Here is a 9,748-nt window from a genome sequence, read left to right on the forward strand (position 1 = left end):
AGCGATTCCATAATCTATACCTTGAACATTTTTATTCAACTGTGTATTGTTTTCCCAAAGGCAAAGGTTCTTTTTTGATTCAGAGAGGCAATAAGCACACAAGTGGTTTGAAATTCAAACAACTTTATTGAGAGGAGACATGATGGGGGCCATGTATAAATATGTGAGGGGAAGTCATAGGAAGGAGGGAGCAAGCTTGTTTTCTGCTGCCCTGGAGACTAGGATGCGGAACAATTGCTTCAAACTACAGGAAAGGAGATTCCACCTGAACATTAGGAAGAACTTCCTAACTGTGAGAGAGAACTGTTCAGCAGAGGAACTCTCTTCTTCAGAGTGTGGTGGAGGCTCCTTCTTTGGAGGCTTTTAAACAGAGGCTGGATGGCCATCTGTCAGGGGTGCTTTAAATGTGATTTTCCTGCTTCTTGGCAGCGGGTTGGACTGGATGGCCCATGAGGTCTCTTCCAATTCTATGATTTTATTGCAAAGCAGGCAAAAATTCTGAAAAAGAGAAAAACAAATTTAACAAGCTGACTTCCCCAAGCAGTTGTAAGGAATCCCAGGAATGACAACGAGGAACACCCCAGTCTTGACCCACACATATCACCTTCCCCATCTAAGTCTGCATTGAGGTTTCCTTTTGGGCAGAACTGCAAGATCTTTGACAAGGCGGAATGCTACCTGTTGCTTGACACAATACCATAATTACTAGGTAAATGAGTTCCTGACTATAACCAAAATAGTAGTTGCCCACAAGTACAAAGATACACACTATCAATAGTAAATAAATCGTTATATACAGTGTAGACTTATATTGAGTGAAATACACATAGTACAAAATATGCAATTACAATGGCAATGCTCTGTATAACAAAGTCATTCCTAACTTAAACAATGCGTATTCTATGCATAAACTTTCAGCTTGTAAACAATATGTTGACCCAAAGAGCACGGAGAACACATTTGGTTTCAACTCTAGGACTGCCTCAGGTGTATTATCTGTGAATATTATATTGAATTAACAAAATTATGTATACATCTCCACATATATACAGTTTAAATCTAATACAAATACTCACAATTTTACATTCTCATGAAAGACACTTTGTATCCCTTTCTACAGATTGCATGCATGTATCCTTTCTCAATAGTGGGTTCTAAACAAAAGGAACAAACAATGGTTATAACAATTTAAATGTGTTAAGAAATTTATATCCATATACTTGTCTATAATTTCATGTACTTCTATTGCACTCTGATGAATCTATGTTTGCTCTTATTGCAAGTGTAGAGTATCCACTGGGATTACGCTTAATATAATAGAGAAATTATCAACATTTAAATGGACTCTTAGAGTACCACTGGGTGCTTCAAATCATTTCATCTGTCGATAACTTACAAGTCCACAAAGCACCAAAAAGCATGTACTTGAAGATTGTGTTGACCCCTGCTTCATGAAAGAAAAAGCCACACAAAGAAAGAAAGAAGCAATAACTAATTTAGCCTACATTGCCTCAAACTTATTTTGGATCCAGGAAATAAGTATTTTCTGTGTAAGTAGGTTGTTGGCAGAATCAACAAACACACTGTATGCTGCTTTGTTATTACACTGATTGATCCTCCTCTATAGAGTTTTAGCATCAGTAATGGATTAAAGAAGAGGACATTACTGGGACATTGCTGCCTTTGAGATTCAGAAATATAATCCAGGAGATGCTCTGTGATTAATTTCAAGGTGTAAACATCAGGCTGCTCTAAATCCATTTTCCGAAAGCAATGGCAAAAAAGCTTATTTAAAGAAGCATAATTTGCTGAAACATTCTGTCATCTAACAAAGCAAATTTTCTTTTCCTTTTAGCTGCTGGAAACAAAGCAAAACAACATGCAGCTCATATCCCTGGGTAATATAATGAAATCTGTTGTTATCTTTATATTATAAATGACTGGGAGTTTATATGCAGTTTTCTCATAAAGATATTACTGTAAATGTGAAGATGAATGGAAGGATATATGGGGAGATATATATATATATATATATATATATATATATATATATATATAATCACAAACCCCGAGCAAATTGAAGAACTATACACATATTACAAGAAATGTTAAAGAAACATGAAGTTATATCCTGACTGAGAGATCATTGCATTTCTTAGCATCCTTACAAAGACCAGAATCCCTGCCCTATGACAAGCAGGCCATCATAGAACAATATCCTGGAGGATTGTTAGTTGAGATCTACCAATTGCAGTCTCCATATTCAAAATGTGCCTGGGCTTCATTTCCACCAATAGGACCCTCATAAGAGATTCTAGCATTCAAAGTTTATTCAGCCTTCTTAGATGTTCTTTTCAGCTTTTCTTTTCATTCCTTTTTCTTCCCTTCTGTCTTCTCCATATTTGTCATTCTGAAACCTCAGCATGCCTCAGAACCAGTAAGATTGGTAGGAGTCCCCATCTTCCAAACCTAAGTTCTAACCTGCTCAAGTGTACCATCATCAGACAAAGCAGAAGTCATCCTAAAGCAAAACAGCTCCAGAAAAATTTCCTTACATGGTGATATTTTATTTAGTTTCTTAATCTGTCAGTCCTTCCTACTTTTATTTTTCACCTCTATCTAAGGACATCATCATTGTGATCACATTGATGAGGTCCCTCAGGGTGATTGGGCAGCCTCTGTGGCAAATTGTCAGGGCAGCAGGGCAAACCTGACATCTCATGTCCCACCTCGCCTGTCGCAACACTTCCCCATCACACATGGGGAAGTGTTACCACACAGCTTCCCTCCACACTGGCCCCATTGATCCTCACATAACATAGGAAGCCTCCCATGTTCTGGGCACAGCATCATAGGACGCTTAACCACAGTTCTTCTATGGGGCCCCGCCGCAGCTGAGCCTGTGTCATGTGATGGCCGGCATAAGGTAGAATAACCATGGCACAAGTTTCATAAGATGCTTGCAGCCCCCTGTGTGATGAAGTCATTGCTATGTTGTGCCCTCATCAGCAGAGCCAGACCAAATGGTTGGACCTATATCATAGAATCATAGAACTGGAAGAGACCATTAGGGGCCATCCTGTCCAGTCCCCTTTGGCCATGTAGGAACATATAATGAAAGCACTCCTGGTAAATGGCCATCCAATCTCTCTTTAAAAACCTCCAGTGAAAGAGACCTACCACACTCCAAGGCAGTATAATTCCATTGTCAAATAGCTTCTATCTCAAGACATTTTTCCTAATATTCAGGTGAAATTTCTTTTCTTGCCATTTTAATCTATTGCTTACGACCTTGTCAGGTGCCCCCTGAGGTTGCTCCACTTCATAGAGGGGTGTAGGTAATCCGGCAGCCTAAGTCCCGCATTGTCTGGCTCCAGCCAAGTGTGATCAGATGGGGAAAAGCATGCATGCACATAGTGTGTGTGGCTTCCCCCATGCATTGCAATGGCAACATGGGAGCCCTCCTATGTTGCCCTGCTGGCAGCATGCACCAGCTCCACCCTCCCTCATCCACAGAGCTCTTGTCATGTGATGGGAGCTGGCTGGCTCGGTGGGTGACCAGGGCTAAATCAGCACATGCTGCCAATTTTAGCCCTTTGTGATGAGATGGTTAGTCTCTAGAGCAGCAGAAAACAAACTTGCCCCTCCTCAGTATGATGTCCTTTTAAATATTTAAACGCAGTTATCATGCTCCCTCTCAACCTTCTTCGCACAGAGCTTTGCTTCCAGATCTTTAAGGGCCCAGAATAAACCTGAATGTAGGCTGATTTAAAGAGACTTGTTAGTTAAGTTGTACTTGTCTCTGTCTTTCTTATTTTTTCTGGTTTTTTCCCTTCCTATGAGTTATGAGAAAGCACTTTGGAGTGGGGAAAAACAGAAATAGAAATGAATTAAGAAGGATAAATAAAATAAGAATGCTCTCTCACATTCCCATGTCAGTGGAATTAAAGTATATCTTTTAGTTCAGTGAAACTTATAAAGGATTGCCTAAGATCTGGTTGGAGAGCAAGAAAGGCTTAACCACCTTACGTTCTCAGCAGAAAGTATGTTTAATAGGCAAATCCTCTTTCATCCTTTCATTTCCAAAGTGAAACCAAGGAAAAAGTAATCAGGATACCCAGTATTTGTTGGCTCACTACGTACTGTAATATTTGTGTTTTTTTATTTCAGTTGTATGAATGTTTGATCATTTCTGTACTCCACTTGAGCCATTGTAACTAAATAAATACCAAGATCATTCTGAATGTCCTGAAATTGTACATTTCTGTGTCAATGACACACATTTGCTTATGTAACAAATTGTCTTTTCTGGGTTTTAGCTAATTTGTTTGTTTTTTATTTTCTCCGTCGCTGCCGACTCTTCGTGACCTCATGGACCAGCTGATGCCAGAGTGTCTGTCGTTGGTCACCACCCCCAGCTTCTTCAAGGTCAAGCCAGTCACCCCAAGAATACCATCCATCCATCTTACCCTTGGTCTGCCCCTCTTCCCTCTTCCTTCCATTTTCCCCAGCATCATTATCTTCGCCATGCTTTCCTGTCTTATCATTATGTGGCCAAAGCACTTCATCTTTGCCTCTAATCTCCTTCCCTCTAATGAGCAGTCGGGCTTTATTTCCTGAAGTATGGACTGGTTGGATCTTCTTGCGGTCCAGGGCACTCAGAATTTTCCTCCAGCACCACAGTTCAAAAGCATCTATCTTCCTTCGCTCAGCCTTTCTTATGGTCCAGCTCTCATATCCATAGTTTACTATGGGGAATACCATTGCTTTAACTATGCAGATCTTCGTTGCCAGTGTGATGTCTCTACTCTTCACTATTTTATTGAGATTGGCCTTGGCTCTCCTGGCTGCAGTCTGCGTCTGCAGAAATCTTCATGCCTAAATGGCTTTTTTTCCCAACACTGAGGAAACTGGTCAAGAAGAAAAACCTAGTGGTGAAAGTTTTGTGCAGTTTTCACCCGATATTTACATATTTGTTGTTTGGGATATGAGTCTGCACAGAAATGCATGTAGGCTCTCTGTTGGTTTTTTATAGAACAATAACAACAAACATAGATGAAGTTCTGCACTACGACGTATACATGGACTACATATCTACATCGTCTATAGTGTCATCATCCTGAAGGAATTCAGATATAGCAACATTGCTCCCAAGGCACATACATATGGGATGTTGGAGGAAATTTTGCTACCAAAAGAAAATTTTAAAATATGGGTAAGCATTGTGTGGTGGTGGAGATAACTCCACAGGAGTCTCCAGCCGCTCACTTTATCTGCAATAGTCCAATAGTTTCTACAGACATATTGACCCAGTATTGATTGTTCTTTACTTTTCCACCTAGAGCAAAACTAAACATCATGAATTGTTTATAGAGTTTGCTAGAACCTGCAACCAGGATTCAAGGTATGGCAGGAAAAACTTTATTTGGATTGCCTTCTCTCTCTCAGTGTCACTCTTTACAACTTATTTTCACTGTGCAGAGTAATCATAGAAGCACACATTGTATCTTTCCTCCTGGAGTAGGGAGAGAGAAAAAACAGTATAAGGGATTTTTTAAAATGTTAAAATGAGATTAAAATTCTGAAAAATAAACAGATTGGTCCCAAGCGATTTCCCACTGCTTGTTGTTGGCACTGTATGTTTGCTTTAGCTGTTGTGTCATATTCATTGCAAAATGGTCCTAATTTGGGAGTAGATCCTATCACTCACTTTAATGGATCACCGTGACAGCAATACAAATATTTTATTCTTCTTTGAAATGGCTCTGAGTTATCAGCCCCTTCTGAAATCTTCTGCCCAATAGAAATAAGGAAAGACCACCTCAGAGAATAGTAATGGACCACAACAATCACTTTTAATAAAGCAATATAAATTATATGCGCAGTCGCCAGATATGTTAGCAAATGTTATTGAAAGGAAGTTGCTTTCTTTGCTCTTGGGGAATGGGAGATAAATCTTATTCTGCCTCCTGACACCTCTAGGCCTTGCCTTGACAGCAAGGAACAAAGATACTGTGATTTATGAAGTTTTTTCCTTCCACTATCTTTTTAAGGGTGTTGGCACAGCTGCATTTAATTAACACTATTGGCTGCTCTCTTCAGGCATAATTCTGTTTTCTGTAGACCTGATAAAGCCTCTGTGATTTTGATAGCATGCATTTATGTAAAATAGGGTTCCATATTGCACCAGAAAACCAACAAAGACAAATTAAATAAATTGAGTTTTCTATAATGAGCATTTAGCCCTGAGCCTTAAAAGGCTGGCTTGTTTTGGGGACATGGTGGTGCAGTGGCTCTGATCATTTGGAAATGGTAGCTTGAGGACCTCTGCTCTGTTGCATAACTTTTGGCCTATGCAATTTTCCAGCTTCCACTGTATGCCCATTGTACTTAGCATTTACATGAAAGCACAAGGCCAAGCTATCAAGATGCTTATGTAATTGACATGCAGCTCATCACGGAGGCCATGTATATCCCGAGTAAAAAGCACTTTAAAAGAATAAGTAAATCCAATTAAGTAGGAAGATAAGCCAGAACAAATAGTCCAGGAGGTTAGTCCATCAAAGCTCATGAAAAATAAAGGCAAAACTTCTATAATAAAATCCAAAAACTGGAGACAAGAATCCAAGGCACTCAACACATAAATCATAAAATTAAAAAACTGAAAACATAAATCAAATGCACTTAACACTTGAATCTTTCCAAAGCAAGGCTTCCAAGGAACAGGAACAAGATCTTGACTTGATTCCAAACGATACTTCATCTGACTACAGATCCTGTACTTGGGACTTTTATCTACTCATTATGCTATGTCCCAAGCAACTAGAAATGGGTTTCATTTTAGCCTTGAATCCTTTATCATTCTTTCTTTGAGCCTGGCAGAATGTCTAAGAGACTGGTCTGCCTTTCTATTCTGACTAATAACACTCCGTCTATCTATTTCCTCATTAATTTCTGCAGCTGGTCCAGGTGCCAAGCTATTCTAAGGCTCTAAACCATGGTAATTCTCTGGTAACAATTCAGGGAGCACACCATCACCCCCACACCCTTCAGAAACATTCTCATGAGAAACTACACTTTGAGCAGGGATCTCCTGATCATTCCCTGCCTCAATATCATTGGAAACACCATGATCCACATGAACCTCATTGTCATCATTCCACACATCCAAAGTACCCTCATCCTGAAACACAATCACAGGCTGAATTCCAACAGTAGGGAGGAAGGTAGACAATATGGGGTGTGGAGCAATGGGTCCCCAATGTTCCCCTTTGGGCACTGCCAGATTCGCCACTATGTGTGGCAATTCCAGCAGCCCATATGATGAGGTTGTTTGCAGTTTGGCAGTGTATAAGGGCTAATGAGCTGATCCATAAATGAGACAATGTGAATGAAGAAATCCACTCTTCTGGATATAGATATTAGCCAAGCCCTATGAGGATCTGTTTAGCTTGGAGAAAAGGAAGCCAAGAGAGGACATGAATTATGTTTAAATATTTGAAAGGATGTCACACCGAGGAGGGAGCAAGCTTGTTTTTGCTACTCTGGAGAGTAGGATACAATGGTAGAATTTCCTTCTATAGAGGTTTTTAAGCAAAGGCTGGATGGCCATCTGTTGGAAATATTTTGTTTGTGTGTTGCTGCATGGCCAACTGGGGTTGGACTAGATGGTCCAACTCCAGATTTCTATACTTCCACTCTAGGATTTTATCATTCTATATCACCATCAACCAGTGAAGGTGGTGGTACCAAAAGAAAGATTTCTTCTGATGATCTCAGGGTCAAGGCATGCCTATTTGGGTCTTCCAGATAGCATGGACCTCAGCCATATAGGGCTTTGGTGGATCTTAAGGTGCCATTGGAAGCTGTTTTCAACATGGAGCAGGCTCCAATACTACACAGAGAAAGTTAGCCCTGTATTTTAACTATCATTATTTCAGCTGGCAATCCAAATGTATCAAATGAACATCAAGACAAGATGGAAAAAGTATAAGACTCAATTTAATAACAATGTATGTTTTGCTTATATTTGTCTTAGCAAGAAATGCTTCAGGCATTCAAACAATTGCAAAATAATTCCCAGCCTGTTTCACAGTTTAAGGAGACATAGCAATATCCTCAGAAGAATCTTCATTACTGAATAAATTCATCTGTGGGCTGTAGCCAAAAGGAAAAAAAGGAGGGCCAGGTAGGGAAGAAAATAAAAATGAAATATATAGAAAATAGAGATAGAGCCTGGGAATAGGCAACTATCTTTCTAATACTCAAGCTCTGAAATGTTGATTGGGTATATATTTTTCACATCTATCTTAATGGCTTCTGTGTACAAGCAGTACCCAAGTTAGGAACAAGATAGGGTCTGCAGGTTTGTTCTTAAGTTGAATTTATTTGGAAGTCAGAACAGGTACATTTTTAAGTGTAACTCCAGAGAGAGAGAGAGAGAGAGAGAGAGAGAGAGCCTTGGATAGCATAGGGAAGGGTTAACACACATGTGGTGTTTGCTTTGCTGTCTGTGCCCCTGTTGAGAAGATTTCCCCTCACTTTATGTACATGTGAGAACTGTATTTTGAAAAAAAAAATGGCTTGTTGTGGAAACAAGGATTGGGGATAAAACTCCACTGGAGACACGTTTTCCCCATGATAATAATTCTTTCAGGAGGAAATTTCCCTCCCAGGGGGTAAATTTCTTTGACTTCTTGTTGTCTTTTCCTGTTCTTAACTATGAGTCATTTGTAAGTCTAATGTTTATAACTCAAGGACTGCCTGTGTAAAAGAACACCACTATCCTCTGTGAATCTTATGGTTGCCAAATAAGGACATCACAAAGCCTGAGACCCAGAGCCTGCCACCATATAGATCTCTCCCATGTGACATTAGAAGGGATGCCGCCTTTTAAAGTTATTTGGGTCAGGGAGGCTGCTATTGTTAGGCCAAGCTGAGTGCAGACCTTTCAGAGGCACAAAGTTTCCAGAGCAAATATCAAATGATGATGTGCCTGCAATTTAAACTTTTAAGAGTTGGAACCCTATCTGTCGAATTATATTACAAAATTTTAGATATATCTAGTTTTGCAAGGGCTAGCTATAAAGGGGTTAAGAAACCCTTTTAATGCTGCGTAATGAGATGCCAGCAAGAGTGCCCAATTTGCATTTGTGCTCAAAGTGCATCAATCTCTATGAATGTTTGTTTCCATTGAACATTGGTCCTGTTGTGCATGATACTAATACACAGCACACACTTTGCTGGCTTTGCTATGCACCCCTCTACTGGATAGGGACGTAACGCAGCTGCATCCTTCTTATTCACATAGATGTAAGTTCATTTGTGGAGATCTAAGTTCCCAATAGGATTCTGGCCTTAAACTTTAACATCACAAATCACAAAATAGTTCAAGTTATTTGGCTGCTAACACATCAGATTTGTCAACTTTAAACAAGTAACATCTCCCAAACCTACCTTAACAACCAATAGCCCATCAAGTGATTGAGATCTGTTCTGGTAGTAATTGTCCACATGCTTGTGGAGTTCAATGGCTTCTCTGTGTAGCCTGACATGGTAGTTGTTAGAGGATTTCTGTGTTCCCAAATAATATGCTATGTGGACAATTTTAACAGAAAGAAAGAAACCATGAAAATGAACAAAATCGGGCTACCAGTATTAAAAAAGCTCTAAAATCATAACAGTAAATAAACAACAACACGCAAACAATTGGGAACTCCAGACAAGAAACAATCAGGGACAGCTAATC

This window comes from Anolis sagrei, chromosome 1, assembly GCF_037176765.1.
Source record: "Anolis sagrei isolate rAnoSag1 chromosome 1, rAnoSag1.mat, whole genome shotgun sequence".
Taxonomy (NCBI): domain Eukaryota; kingdom Metazoa; phylum Chordata; class Lepidosauria; order Squamata; family Dactyloidae; genus Anolis; species Anolis sagrei.